The 15,995-nt window shown below is 43.5% G+C and overlaps 1 protein-coding gene across 2 annotated transcripts in view; it reads right to left on the bottom strand.

The window, feature by feature from the left end:
• The window catches only part of LOC118398943 (glutamate receptor ionotropic, NMDA 2D), a 70,896-nt gene extending 64,779 nt beyond the window's left edge, over positions 1-6,117 (bottom strand). For both annotated transcript variants that reach the window (XM_052471989.1, XM_052471990.1), the window contains exon 1: positions 5,715-6,117. The gene's annotated coding sequence lies outside the window, so the exon portion shown is untranslated. The remainder of the gene's footprint in view (positions 1-5,714) is intronic.
• Between the last annotated feature and the right edge of the window lie 9,878 nt (positions 6,118-15,995).

Below are 15,995 nucleotides of genomic sequence, written 5' to 3'. Positions count from 1 at the left end.
GTAGGGAAAGCAGACTGTGATAGGGAGAGATTGAGTATGTCCATAAACACTCCAACCAGCAGGTCTGTGGATGCTCTGAGGACGCGGCTATGGATGCCGTCTGGGACGGCAGCTTTGCTAGGGTTAACACGCTTAAATGTCTTACGTCGGCCACGGAGAAGGAGAGCGTCAGGGCCACTGTGTTATAACTGCACTGTCTGTATTCGATCATATTCCCAGTCACCTTGCCGTGGTTAAATGTGGGGGTTCACACTTTCTGTTTTGCACGAATGCTGTCATCTATCCACAGTTTTTTGGTTTGGGTAGATTGTTATAGTCACAGTGGGAACAACATCCCCAATACACTTCCTGATGAACTTAGTCCTCATGTCAGTGAACACATCAATGTTATTCTCAGAGGCAACCCGGAACATATCCGCGAGGTCAAAACAATCTTGAAGCATGGATTCCGGATTGGTCAGAACAGCGTTGAATAGACCGTAGCACAGGTGCTTCCTGTTTGAGTTTCTGCCTATAGGAAGGATGGAGCAGAATGTAGCGGTGATCTGATTTGCCAAAGGGAGGGCAGGGGAGGGCCTTCTAGCCATCCCGGAAGGGACAGTAACAATGGTTGAGAGTTTTTGAAGCGCGAGTACTACAGGCAATATGTAAATAGAACTTCGGTTGCGTTTTCCTCGGATTTGCTTTGTTCAAATCCCAAGCTACAATAAATGCAGCCTCAGGATATGTGGTTTCCAGTTTGCACAAAGCCCAGTGTAGATCCTTGTTCCTTGAGGGCCGTTGTGGTATCGGCTTGAGGGGGAATATACACAGCTGTGACTATAACCAAAGAAAATTATCTTGGGAGGTAATATGGTCTGCATTTGATTGTGAAGTATTCTAGGTTGGGTGAACAAATGGACTTGAGTTTCTTTACGTTATCACAATCACACCAAGAGCAGTTAATCATAAAACATACACCTCAGCCTTTCTTCTTTCCCGAGAGTTCTTTATTCCTGTCTGCGCGATGTACTGAGAACCCAGCTGGCTGTATGGACGGGGACAGTATATCCGGAGAGAGTCGTGATTCCTTGAAACAGAGTATGTTACAGTCCCTGATGTCTCTCTGGAAGGAGATCCTTGCCCTGAGCTCGTCTACTTTATTGTCCATGGACTGAACATTAGCGAGTAATAAACTCGGAAATGGTGGATGGTGTTCAATCTGGGATAAGTTAAATTGCCTTGGAGAGTACGAACAAAGGATCCGATTCTGGAAAGTCATATTTCTGGTCGAAATGCTGGTTATCGCAGTTCTGATACCCAAAAGTTATTTCCGGCTGTATGTAAGAAATAACACCAAATTTGTTTTACAAATACTCTTGCTCCCACTCCCTCTCTATCCCTCTCCCTCCCTTGTGTCTCCTTCTCCACTCTCCTATTTCTTGCTCCCTCAGCCTCTCACATGCTTCTAAGGGTTTTATTTCTCCAGAGCCTCATTTGGCCAGGCCTAATGAGTTGGTATTTAGCTGGCTCACGATCCTCAACTTTGACCCCAGGGGAGCTGGCGGATTACAGGTCTCCTCCAGTGGGTGTCTAGGTTGTCACGCCACAGTAAAGAACTGGCAAAGGTGCCTATCTACATGCCCAATGCGGTGCCACTGCAGATTAACGACCTGTTGCATTCCCGGGCACAATGGAAACTCCCAAATGAGCGGCCTTATTGTTACACAAAGCTCTATGACCAGCTTTATTAAATCCATGTGTCTGACAGTAGGCCTATTTATTTCAGATAGAAGTATGTAAAAATCCCTTGGCTGTTGTTTTGTTGTTGGATGGTTTGGTGCTAAGGTGGAATAAAAGTTTTAACAGAGTAAACAGAGACAAAGAAATCGTCAGGGTCTGTACACAAACACAGCTTTTGCGGGGAAGGTACGCCTGGGGTAGACGAAAGAATAGAGAAAATAAAACAAAATGTATAGCAGAGGCAACGCACACACGTCAACTCTTTATTTTGGTCTCTATACACTGTCTTTCTCTTATGCCTCATTCAGCTCCCTCTCTCTCTCTATTCCTAGACAGGTACTGCACATACTGTACAGGGGTTTTGTGCCAAAAACCTGCCTGTGTGTATAAGGTCCACAGACTGATTCATCAAATGGTATTCATCGGCTCTGTCAGATTCGTCCAACCAGCTACCAATCAAGCAACTGAACACTAAACCTGCCTGTCAGTAGAACTGACTCAGAGAGAAATACAAAAACACAGCTGATCCGAGATGTGTAATCATTTGTGCCGGTCAGAGTCGTAGTGTAGCTGACTGAAGCTCAATTGCTCTCCTCAGAGGAAGCGAAATGAAGACAGACGTTTCCGGGTGCACTGGTAGAAGAGGCTGTGGCCTAGCAGGTAGAAGCAGTAACTTCATCAAGCCAAAAGGTGCAAATGCAATGTCAATTTACATTTGATCGAAAGGGATTTACAATCGATGCCATTAGCCAAACGTTAGCTCTCTCTGCTAAGGGAGATGGAATTTATGACCCGATTAAAACGCAATGTTAACAGAAAGCAAAGCAATCCGTTCCACGATGTCCACCAAGCATTATCGCTAGCATTATATATTTAGAAAGTATCAGCCCCACCATAGTCAAGTACAGAGTCCCTCCATACCAAACTGTTTGCCCAAGCCTAAAAAAAAGAGACAAATTAAATAAATAACCACCAAGGTTATATGGCCCCCTGAATGTACTAGATCAAGACGACAGCCGACGGACGTTTCTTTTAACCTGAAGACTTTTTGGAAAGAGCGCTCAGTAAAGGCAAATGATTCACCCATGAACATTCCGCCGTTCCTCATCGTTGGGACATTGTCAGGTTTTGTGCTTTAGACGTAGAGTAGAAATGGCAACACCGACACCATAGCCGTGGTATACCACGGGCCTATCTGCAACGGATAGACACTGGCTGGCTGCACTGTGGACATGGAAACAGTGATAGAAAAGGCACCGTTAAAACACCAGTTCGGTGAGTCGCCGAGGTAAGAAGCTTGAGTCGGTTATCATTGCAGCCCTCATTTATTTATGACCTGCCGAACTACACAACAGCCGGGAAAAAAAAAAAGGAGCATTTCTTTGTTTTGAAAGTTAATTGGAACATTGGACATATCGTCTCCCAGATGTATGCTTGTGATAAACGAGAGGGTCGCCTTCTTTGGTCACTGCGCTCTGATACTGAGAACGATAGCCTTTAGGCCTACCTTTAGCCTAGCATATTGTAAGCTATCTGAATAGGCCAGGAGTATTCAACTCTTACCCTAAGAGGTCTGGAGCCTGCTGGTTTTCTGTTATACCTTAGAATTAATTGCACACACACCTGGTGTCCCAGGTCTATATCAGTCCCTGATTAGAGGGGAACCCACGAAAAAAGTGCGGAACTGGCTTCGAGGTCCAAAGTTGATTTTGAAGGGACTAGGCTATGCAGCAGTCCTAGCTCGGCTAATCCAGACAAGGACTATAGAACACTTGGAATGAAGATATGGCTCAGAAGTTTCAGAGTGGCCTTCAAACAGGGTCTGGGTGTGTCGAAGGCGAGGTTCGGATCACATGATTCTGTCACGTACATTCAGGCGATCGTCTTTGGATGCAACCTCGTGGCAGGCCTCTCGCCTCCAGCTCACTACTTTAACGTTAAGTTGGATCCAAGGCTTTAATCCATTTTTTTTTTCCCAGCCAGGAAAGTTGAGCAAGTTTCAAGGTGGCTCCCCCGGGCGTAGCCAAACCAACCAACACTTTGACCACCGTCGCCATTGAGGAAAGCCAGGGCCACTTGGCTTGTCTCTAAAGAAGATGAAGCTAAAATGGCCTCAGTTCCCCCTCTTAGCAGAACAGGGGATTTCAGTCCAAGGCTGCCAGCGTAACTGATAATGTCACACAGCCAGCAACCATTCGTTTATACACGAACGACTCAATGGAACACCTCAGACTGAGTGCAATTCTCAGGGATGAAGAATAACTTTTCTAAAGGAGCTCGATATGCAAGGAGCATCAGGCATCAAATGGAAGAAAACAGACAAACAGGAAGGAACTACCTGGACTTGTCCATAAAGAAAAAAGGTTTTCTGTTGCTTGAAATCGTTTTCCCGTTGTGTGCCCCGAATGAACACAACCCACCCTTAACTGGAAGTTGGAAGCACAGAGCTGAATCCCAAGGTGACGCTACAGGTGCAGCCCTTCTCCTCCACCTCCTCTGTCTCCTACTCAGTGGACCTGCACTTCTGAGTGTCACATTAGTCTGATGATTTAATGGGACACGTCCCCACAAGTCCAGAGTTACTCAAGAGCTGAAACAACGGCCTGAAAGAAGCTTCCCCTGAGCAACTTGGGCCTGTCATTGTCAGATTTGTTTCTCTCCATAAAGGAATCCCTCAGAGATTGCTTTGCCGAAGTCATTCGGAGGCCATGATATCAGCCGACGACAAAGTAACACGTGTTTTCAACATCCTTCCAGGATTAACTGGATGAAATGGTGCATTTTGGATTAGGACGAGTTCGACAATCGGTTTCACTGAAAACGACCTGAATTAGACTGTATGGCCCTGGTACACATTGTGTGTGTGTGGAAACGTATGACACATGAAACTAGGTCCATTATAATCCAATTGCAAATCCCACCCTCTTTCGTGCTCACAGGTCCAGTCCAGAACAACTGACAAAAGAAAACGTGTATGGTACAGTGTCATCAACTGAACAATGGGTTTTCAGGCAGACAGTCTTGAGAACCCCAAACATGGAGGAGGGTGTCCCTTCAAGGCTATATATTACATAATGATCTTTGAAGAAAAAAAACGTGTTCCAACTTGCTCAAGGATAGAATTAAAAGGCCTGCAATATTGGTTTTCAAAAGAATCAGAATATATGCATGGCCCGGTTAAGGACGCAAACATGCCACCAGCCAATAGATAAGCTATTTACTCAATATACACCCAACAGTGCACGTGGGATAGTTTGCCGAAGCAATTCTGATAAGATCAGAGCAAATCACCTTCTGCACAGTTCAGAATTGCAATTCAACGAGCTGTCTTCCAATAAATTCACACAAAGTCGGGAGCACAGCTGACAGATGGGTACGTACAGAAAGCTCAAGGATTGATTCAACATCTGAAAGCTGCCTTGGGCAAATACCAAGAGATGTGTCATGAACAAAAAAAGAAGGCTACAACGTGTTCTCTGTGGACAAGAAAACGATCGAAAAGGACAAATGCGCATAAACCGGTTTCAAGCGAAGGCAATGTGTATCACTATCCGCGACTGGTAATGTACCCAGATTAAAAACGCCGATTTGTGGGAGATAAGAAAAGGTCCACATTTCTTTCATCACTAATGTAAGTTATGTGTGGTGACTCAGAACGTGTGTGTGTGTTTGAGTGTGAACAAATGCCCGTGCCAGTGTGTGTATGTACAGTAGGTTATGCCTGTGCAGTGTTCGTCTGGAAATCAGTCAGAGCACTTGGAGTATGCAAGCGCATCAATGACAGAGGGGTCAAAGCCTCGCTCACCGGTCCGGTTGTTGCCTATCCATCAAACTAGCTGCCAATATGAACACATTTAGCCTCGAGAAACACCACGCCACTATTCCGGTCCCCCGTGCATAACATTCAGCACATTTTTGAAGGGCAAATCTTGGAACACTTCTTAAAGGAAACCTAAACATATCACCCTCACAGCAAGGAGTAAAATACTCACTGTTTTTCAGGAGCCCGAGACTCTCTTCTCCCCTCGTCTCTCCATCCACAATACATCCATTCCTCTCCTGGCCATATCCTGCGGGTTATCTCCCGTTGTGTAGCCTATGTATTCAAATGTTGCACCTATACACAGTATCGACCTTTTCTTTACTCAGCGAGTCTACATGTTGCTGACTACATCTCTCTCCCTCCCTCTTTCCCCTCTCACCAGTTATTTTGTTAAAATTCAGTATATACGCCTCGTCACCTAGCAACCTCCCTCTTCATCACTCCCGCGACACGTGTTGAATGCTAAACTTGTCGTTGTGGATTTTTTTTTTTGTTACGATGGAGTGGATGGATACACACTCTCAGTGGTGTATCAGTATGCTGTCAAGATATTTATTAGAACTCTCCCTCCATCTCACTCCCTCCTTCCCTTCCCTCTCTCTTTTCCCCTCCCTTCCCTCTCTCTTTTCCCCTCCCTTCCCTCTCTCTTTTCCCCTCCCTTCCCTCTCTCTTTTCCCCTCCCCTTAAACCCATAACCCATCTGTAAACCTATATTCCTCCTCCTTGCTCCCTCACCCACATCTCTTCTCTCTCTCTCCAAGCAAAAAATAAGTCAGTTTATAGATACCTTTATAAAAAATATAAAAAAACAACACTAAAGAGAATTCAAGCCTTGCACTTTGTGGTTATGTGTGCCTTAGGGGAATACATGATCATTGCTATTGTTTGCTATAATATTCAACTCTGGGCTGAACTTTTTCCACTGTAAGGGAATTTTGGGACTTGAAACTGTTACACACGGATAAATAACTTATTCATGCATATGTTAGAGACACACCTTTGAAGGATAATGTGTTTTTCAATTACTGTAATCCTGTCTGCGTTGATCTGGTAATTATTTGATGTCACAACATTAGGCTTTTGCAATTGTTCTACTTCTGTAAATAGGTGCTATAATTAGCCCTTACGGGGAATAACAGAGGGAAATCCTGTTTTGATATTTTCTGCTGAGCACCAGCCATTTTGTCCTCTATGCTGGACATAAAATGTTTGACTGTAGCAGAGAGGAAGAGAAGAGATGCGCCTCTGTACCATGCACGTCCCTTTTATCTTGATGTAATCATTAAGGGAAATGGTGTGTGTGTGTGAGTGTGTGTGTGTGTGTGTGTGTGTGTGTGTGTGTGTGTGTGTGTGTGTGTGTGTGTGTGTGTGTGTGTGTGTGTGTGTGTGTGTGTGTGTGTGTGTGCTGGGGCGCGCGCGAGCGTGAGCCTCTGCCTTCTGTGTCTATGTCTCCAGTTATGTTTCAAGTGAATCCACATTCTCTGTGAAACCACTGGTGTTTTTCTACAGGCTTGTTTTCCTGCGTAAATATAGAGCTGCCACGCCGCCGATCGGTTCTGTGAAACATACAAAAAATAGTGCCTAATTAACGGGAAAAGTGGACACTCGTCTTGGTTGGTCACCCTGTTGTTTTGTAATTGGAAGACCAGGGCACTGACCTCTTCGTCGTGAGGTCAGAGCGAGAGTAATGGGAGGAATATTGAGGTGAGGGATAGGAACCTGAAGGAGCCTTTTCCTGAATCTATTACAAATCGTTGAACAGCTGAAACAAGCTGCCAAAGGTAAAACAGTACTAAGTGGCTATAAAACCACATGGCTGTTACCCTACAAGCTCTATCATTTCTGTACAGTCACTGGTTCTGAGTGTGTCATTAAATACCTCAAGGAGATCCGAAAGCTGACCAAATCCTCCTAAGCTAACCAATCTATTCATCTTAGAGAATAATTACAGGCAAATTGTATTGGAAAGCCGCCATGAAGAATTCACTGCACTTCTGCACACGTTTGAAGGCGGTGCCTCAGTACTGGAATGGCACAATTAAAGCAGCATATTCATTCTTTGTTAATAATTTAGTTTAAAAGCAAGCGATATTCTCAGAGAAATATGACGGCATACTTTTAATTTAGTCTACAATAAAAATGTTATGTCAGAATTCTCCCTTTCTCTGTTCTGACTGGGAATACAATGGAGTTAATTGCCTTGAGTTTTTCTATTTAAAAAAACACAAGCAATTGACACGTTAATTTTTCCCCCTCACGGCAGAAAAGGAAAGTTGAGGCAAAAGGCATGAATGAAGTGGTAGCTTGACTGAATACAGTGAAGTGACAATACCATTTTCTATTTAACAAGGCTATAACTCAAAGTTTGTCAGATGCTTTCCGAGCTCAATAGTGGTCTGATGTCAAGACGAGTCGTCAATCCCAAGTAAATAGAGACGATGAAAATAGAGATCGAGGCGCATATAGCTGAATATGGATATAAAGCTGGAGCAGATGGGCACGGGGCCGTTAACCCACTGTGGAGCTCTGAAAACATCTGGCAAACCTTGATTTTGGAGCGAACTATCACTTTAAGTCTTGTGACACTCCTTGCTCCCAAAAATAGACCAATTTTAAGCAACAACAACAACAAAAAGTCGCCTGAAAAACAAATCAAATCAAAATGTATTAATAGTGCATTTTCACCAAACATGTCTCTCTCACCACCAAATATCATGTAGATCCAGATCTGCAACTTGGCCAGGTCAAGGAAGCCTCGAAGCTAATTTGACAGGAGACATTGCCAGATCATTGGGAGGATGATTTGTAAACTCCCAGCCTTGGTGAGAGGGAACCTAATAGAGGCGCCCAGACAGCGACATCCACGGCATGTCAGTATCTCTGCAGACTTAACGATGGAGACGTGTAATACACTGAACACGTATAGCCTTGATAGGAGCATTCACTGGTGACATGTATGTTACTAATGACACAATTAAGCAACAACAAAAAAAGAGCAAGATCCCTCCTTCACTCACTCATTCCCTGGCTCATTAACTCGCTCACTGTTCCTATAACAAGCTTTACATTCCGTCCACGGTGAGCTCTGTTGTAAGTGTGCATCTCATCAGTATAATAAGACTAATGAAGATGTGTGTTTATGTTGCATAACCTTAACCCTACCCACCTTTTACTCGTTAATTGTTTTATTTTGTTTACTTCTAGCGTTTGGGGTCCCTGCCTGGTGTGTCAGGTGGGTGGTTGCCCCTTTGGGACAATTAATATTCCATTGAATCCATTGCACCAGGCAAGCTCAAACAAGCACAGCTAAAGTATTTCAAAGAAAATGTACACTATTTGAACCCAGGTCTGCTATGTTGACAACTGTAGCGAGATTGCAAGAAGTCCGAGAGTAGTATGTCCAATGACATTCAATTTATTACCTAGAGTTGAACACTTCGAAGTTTAGGGGGAATGGGGAAAATAACAAATCAATTGACAGTCTATCTATCAGCAGGCATTCCAGCCTATAACCACAGCCCAGCAGAGCTGTGAGAAATAGTCTCTCATTAAGAGCTCTATGGAGGCGCTGTCCAAGCTAAAATGACTTTAAGGCTTTAGTGGGTTTTCTCTTTCCATGGTGCTGAAATATTTCTAATGTGGCATCACATTTTATGAGTCATTATTGCTCAAGTGTGTTGCTACAAAGTGCAGCGTTAATATACATATGAGGACTGGTCCAAGGTGCTGAAACTGTGTTTTAGCACTGGTTTAGCATTGGCTATGCACCGCTTGCTACGCAAATTTACAATGCATCATTACTAAAGTTCAATGTAAACCCGTGAGTGTTTCATATAACACAACAGTCTTAAAAGCTTGTTAAAATATACTGAATATCTCATATTGGAATAACACATCAGCATTCACCTTGAGACGGTCACTATATATATATATATATAATTTATTTATCAGCTTTAGTGCAACATTGGTTTTTGGCCAACAAAACGGATATTAACGATTAGCTTAACTTTGCAAAAGCTTTAGGAATCTCAGCCTGTCTGCTTTCTGCAGATCACTTTTATACATTCCCTCTCCGTGATTAGGTCACATTATTTTCATTCATCCGGAATTGCTTCTTACCACAACCAATCATTGAAATGCCATTTTTCAGACCTCCCAATCGCAGAATCTCAACATCTCCCTGATAAGGGAGCCTGCAATTTCTTCGGTTCCCGATCTGAAATAGAAGTTTCACCAAAAGTCAAATCAGTGTCTCCATCCCTTGAATGTATGTTGAAATAAAAAATAATTCAATATGCATTTACCGTATCAATTCTGTAGCCCTGTTTTTGTTTTTTTCAAGTGCAGGCAGACAGACGGACAGATGGACAGACAGGTAAAAAAGAGGTAGACAGGTCAAAAGAAAGTCAGCCAGTCAGAGAGACAAACAGGTTGAGAGATAGACCGATTGACACCCAGCAACTCTGTAAATACAGCCGATAACCTTTGACCCCCCCCCCCCACTCAGTTGGCGAGGGGGTCCTAATGTGGCGTGAAACTGTAATCCTCTCCAGTTTTATAGTCTCGGTGAGTCTAATCTTTGTGCCACAAACCCACGACAACCTCCTTTTTATTTGCATGGTTGACTCTATCGTTGGACATCCTTTATCTCCTGGCAGGTTTTCTGCTCATTAATCGTAATGAACATCATGTACGAATGGAACCAATAGAGGCTACCTCTGTGCACCTGTGAACCGGAGTACATCTCCATCTATTCCCCAGACCCATATAAATGGCCATAAATGTAGAGAAGTCAAAGAAAAGAAAAGTCTAATCAGACATCTGTTCAAAACTATCCCAGAGTTCTTTGTCATGAGTCAGAGGACTTTTCCGTTCGCCACCAGAGATATTGGACTGTGGCCTGAAATGACCTACAGTCAATGTACCGAACTATGTATGTACTGTGTTTAGCCTATGGGTGCGTTAGTAGTTTGAGTTAGATTAGCTACTCCCAAACCTGGTCGTGAGATGCCCTGTACATTGCTGGTTTTTATTCACACTAGGCTGGAGGACTCTCATAGGATGACTGTGAGATCATTATCAAGATCCAATGTGAAAATCAGTATCACATCCTGAATGTACACTGAGTATACATAACATAACATAAGACTGCCCAGGTGAATCCAAGAACAAATATGATCCCTTATTGATGTCACTTGTTAAATCCACTTCAATCTGTGACAATGTGCGTCTAGGTGGTAGGTGTAGGAGTCAGACGCAGGGATGTCTGAGAAGGGATGTCTGAGAGGCGTTTTTTTAATAAGAAAGTCCACCAACACAGGAATGGCACAATCAAAGGGTACAACGCCCTCGACCACAGAGAAGCCGTGCAGGGCACGGAGGAACAAACAAAGTTCCGACACTCATATATTTGTGATATATATACCCGTGAAAACAAATAACGGGGGAACCGAACCGAGCACCTCACAACAAAAGACTAATCCCGTAACAAACTTAGGCAGGCAACAGGTTACCATTATACACACAGAAATTAACGCAAATGAAACCAGATGTGAAAAATATTTTTTTAATGAATTTATTTGAAAATTATGGTGGAAAATAAGTATTTGGTCACCTACAAACAAGCAAGATTTCTGGCTCTCATAGACCTGTAACTTCTTCTTTAAGAGGCTCCTCTGTCCTCCACTCGTTACCTGTATTAATGGCACCTGTTTGAACTTGTTATCAGTATAAAAGACACCTGTCCACAACCTCAAAGAGTCACACTCCAAACTCCACTATGGCCAAGACCAAAGAGCTGTCAAAGGACACCAGAAACAAAATTGTAGACCTGCACCAGGCTGGGAAGACTGAATCTGCAATAGGTAAGCAGCTTGGTTTGAAGAAATCAACTGTGGGAGCAATTATTAGGAAATGGAAGACATACAAGACCACTGATAATCTCCCTCGATCTGGGGCTCCACGCAAGATCTCACCCAGTGGGGTCAAAATGATCACAAGAACGGTGAGCAAAAATCCCAGAACCACACGGGGGGACCTAGTGAATGACCTGCAGAGAGCTGGGACCAAAGTAACAAAGCCTACCATCAGCAAGGGCATTGAAGATGAAACGTAGCTTGTTCTTTCAGCATGACAATGATCCCAAACACACCACCCGGGCAACGAAGGAGTGGCTTCGTAAGAAGCATTTCAAGGTCCTGGAGGGGCCTAGCCAGTCTCCAGATCTCAACCCCATAGAAAATCTTTGGAGGGAGTTGAAAGTCCGTGTTGCCCAGAAACAGCCCCAAAACATCACTGCTCTAGAGGAGATCTGCATGGAGGAATGGGCCAAAATACCAGCAACAGTGTGTGAAAACCTTGTGAAGACTTACAGAAAACGTTTGACCTCTGTCATTGCCAACAAAGGGTATATAACAAAGTATTGAGATAAACTTTTGTTATTGACCAAATACTTATTTTCCACCATAATTTGCAAATAAATTCATAAAAAATCCTGCAATGATTTTCTGGATTTTTGTTTCTCATTTTGTTTGTCATAGTTGAAGTATACCTATGATGAATATTACAGGCCTCTCTCATCTTTTTAAGTGGGAGAACTTGCACAATTGGTGGCTGACTAAATACTTTTTTGCCCCACTGTAGATACTTTTGTGCCGGTTTCCTCCAGCACCATCACAAGGTCCTTTGTTGTTGTTCTGGGATTGATTTGCACTTTTCGCACCAAAATACGTTCATCTTCAGGGAGACAGAACGCTTCTCCTTCATGAGCAGTATGACGGCTGCGTGATCCCATGGTGTTTATACTTGCGTTCTATTGTTTGTACAGATGAACGTGGTACCTTCAGGCGTTTGGAAATTTCTCCCAAGGATGAACCAGAGGTCTTGGCTGGTTTCTTTTGATTTTCCCATGATGTCAAGCAAAGAGGCACTGAATTTGAAGGTAGGCCTTGAAACACATCCACAGGTACACCTCCAATTGACTCAAATTATGTCAATTAGCCTATCAGAAGCTTCTAAAGCCATAACATCACTTTCTGGAATTGTCTAAGCTGTTTAAAGGCACAGTCAACTTAGTGTATGTAAACTTCTGACCCACTGGAATTGTGATAGAGTGAATTATAAGTGAAATAATCTGTCTGTAAACAATTGCTGGAATAATTACTTGTGTCATGCACACAGTAGATGTCCTAACCGACTTGCCAAAACTATATTCTGTCAACAAGTAACTTGTGGAGTGGTTGAAAAATGAGTTTTAATGACTCCAAACTAAGTGTATGTGAACTAGTTTTAATGACTCCAACCTACGTGTATGTGAACTTCCGACTTCAACTGTATGCGCCTTTGAACGGGGTGGGGGTCGTGGGTGCCAGGTTCACTGGTTTGTGTCAAGAACTGCAAGGCTGCTGGGTTTCTCACGCTCCACAGTTTCCTGTGTGTATCACGAAACCACCGCAAAGGACATCCAGCTTACTTGAAACAGCTGTGGGAAGCGTTGGAGTCAACATGAGCCACCTTGTAGAGTCCATGTCCCGACCAAATGAAGGCTGTCCTGAGGACAAAAGGCAGTTCAACTCCATATGAGGCAGGTGTTCCTAATGTTTTGTATACGCAGTGTATGCTTGCTTCATTGACAGATCAAAGTTAGGATGAATACCAGTGTGCACAGGGGGCTCCCAGAACGTAACTCAGGAGAGACTGAGCGGCAGGGTAGCCTAGTGGTTAGAGCGTTGGACTAGTAACCGGAAGGTTGCATGTTCAAATCCCCGAGCTGACAAGGTACAAATCTGTCATTCTGCCCCTGAACAGCCACTGTTCTGAGGCCATCATTGAAAATAAGAATTTGTTCTTAACTGACTTGCCTAGTAAAATAAAGGTAAAATAAAAGATCACGTAGAGCCTCAATTGTATCTGTTCCCTGAATACCATGGATTTTATGGTTTTGTGACTAGTGTCATAGTTCCATGAGATTACATTTCTAGGACTATGATGATTTCGGTTTGCTATCGGGAATTTCTCTGCATGTTTGTCGACTTTGTGGTAAAATGATGGGATTTTGTGTTCAAGGACACTCTTTTGTAGGGTCTCAACTCCGGTATAGGTGACCTACAGTAGCTGTTGTGTTGAATTATATTTCAATCACACCACTTCTTTCCTCACTGGATGGAGATGGGAGGATTTGTCTTCTATAGAACTATTAGAGCTAATATGTCGTAACAAAGTTTTGTGAACCTCAAACTTGATATTTTACTGAGGTCAGTGTAATACTTCTGTATGGAAAGGAAAATCAAAATGGTTCCACATTAACATCACAATAATGATCCTCAACAATGATTCATTCAACTAATGAATAGTCTTGTCACAGACACAAACCCCAATGAGCAAATTCACAATGTAACTGAAAAATGTAGTATTGGGAAAAAAGTCCCAAATTCCAAGAACTATTTGAAATCCAAAGGTAAAACCCTTAAAAGAAGTAATCCCAGAAAATGTAAGGTCCAAGGGATGCGGATGGCTCTGAACCACTCTGTCTATTTTCCGCTAAAAGAGGTGTGGAATCTAGAGAAAAGACCGCTGGGGTTAATTCATTAGTCGGATTCCGTTGCAAAATGTTTGGTCGGCTGTAAAATGTTTTGCGACAGAAACAAGAGTTTCTATTGGACAAATTCAGGTAGGCCCCTCCCCGCTTGATTGTGTTTGCTGTACATGCTTCCACTTGGTTCCTAGAGTATATGGTAAGCAGTTTCCGTTGCAAAACGTTTTTGCAACAGAATCCGACTAATGAATACACCCCTGAAATCCCTCTTAGTAGCAAACAATGGTGCTGCAGCCTGATCAAATATGGCACCGGCAGCCTTAAAGCCTACTGCAAAAATGGCAATTATTAGCACAATACAGTGTGCTAACGTAGTACAGTACATACTTTAGCACATTATTTTTGTGGTTTAATCATTTCTTTCAGGGGCACTGTTTCATTTTCACTTCATGCTTTCATGTGACAACGTTCTTGTTAAATGAGCGCTTACAAAACGATTCCGAAGGTTGACACAAGTTATATACTCTCAACTATTTCGGGAAATAACTTTTTGGAGCTTTACGTTCCTCCCTTAGGATTCCCAGAACCCAGAAATGTGCTGATCTTCATGGTAAGTGAATGTGGAATGTGACGAAGGCCGTGTGGCCGATACGTCAGCTTATTAAAGATCGGGGATACTATCAAGAGCAGTGTGCGGTTTCCTTTTTCCTTCAACGTGAATGTGGAGACAAATCAGGAGTCAATTAATTTGCAATGGACATTATCTAGGGGTGATGATCTCATTTCTGGACGAAGAGAATCTTCGGCTCTCCTTTCTATCTCCCACCTCACATCTCAGTCAAACCCATCTGCTGTTTGAGTTAAATTGGAATTAAACATCGCTGCTATCACACTGATTTGCATTCCCCTGGCTCTGTTGGGTAATCTTGGATGAATTAGGCACTGATTATGTGATCATATGGAGTGAATTCCAGCATACAGAGTATGTGTATTAACTCTTCTGAGATACAACAGCCTGAATATCTTACCCCTTTTTTTCCCCACCTGTTTTTGCCTCACTGGAATATCGACCAAATATGGACCTTGTATTTTGACTTCCTCTTCCTCGCTGATACACACAGGCCCCGTTCACCTGACACTCCATTTCTAATCGGGGATAGCACCTCAGGGACAGGATAAAGGAAGGAGGCGTGTTTAAAGAATTTGAACGGGGCCAGTGGTTGCAGTTCTCTGAGCAGAGCAGAGCAGTGCAGTCCATATCCCGAGGACAGGGTGTACCCTGTCTGCCTCTGGCAGTCTGTTGGCACCAGTGCAGTTGCACTTACTGTATCAGGCCACAGTTACAGCTGGTGAACAGCAGGTGGCAGCACTGTGTTGCAACATATTTTTTGGGGGGCCCTGCAGGCTGTCCTCTCAGCGTTTGATTAGTGAGTGGAGCTATGTGGCTCCTCATGGGCTTTCATGTAGTCACACAGACACAGTTCCCCTCTCTATCTCCCGGCGTATACTCACCGCATAGACACTCATACATGTATAAATGTCCATGCGCACACGCGATCTCACATGTTGTACAGGCATCCATAAATGCACATACATACGCACTCACACAGACCACATACACGCTCACACATAAGTTCCCATGGGCCATACACACACTAACACAAAGTCCCGAACACAAATACACAGGTATTTCCATTTACCCACATGGGTGCACGTGCATTTGCACAGACATGATCGAACGTAAATTCTCATGCACACAGACACATTTACACATTCCTGTACAAGCACACACACACACATCCCACATTCACACATGCCCCCCCTCTCTCTTCCCCTCGCTCTCTCACTCAATCAGTCTCTGTCTAACAGATGGGGCGAGGGCACTGCCAGATCCTGGTCCCCTGACAGAGTCCAACA

This window comes from Oncorhynchus keta, chromosome 20 (assembly GCF_023373465.1).
Source record: "Oncorhynchus keta strain PuntledgeMale-10-30-2019 chromosome 20, Oket_V2, whole genome shotgun sequence".
Taxonomy (NCBI): Eukaryota; Metazoa; Chordata; class Actinopteri; order Salmoniformes; family Salmonidae; genus Oncorhynchus; species Oncorhynchus keta.
This window is presented reverse-complemented; position numbering and strand designations above follow the sequence as displayed.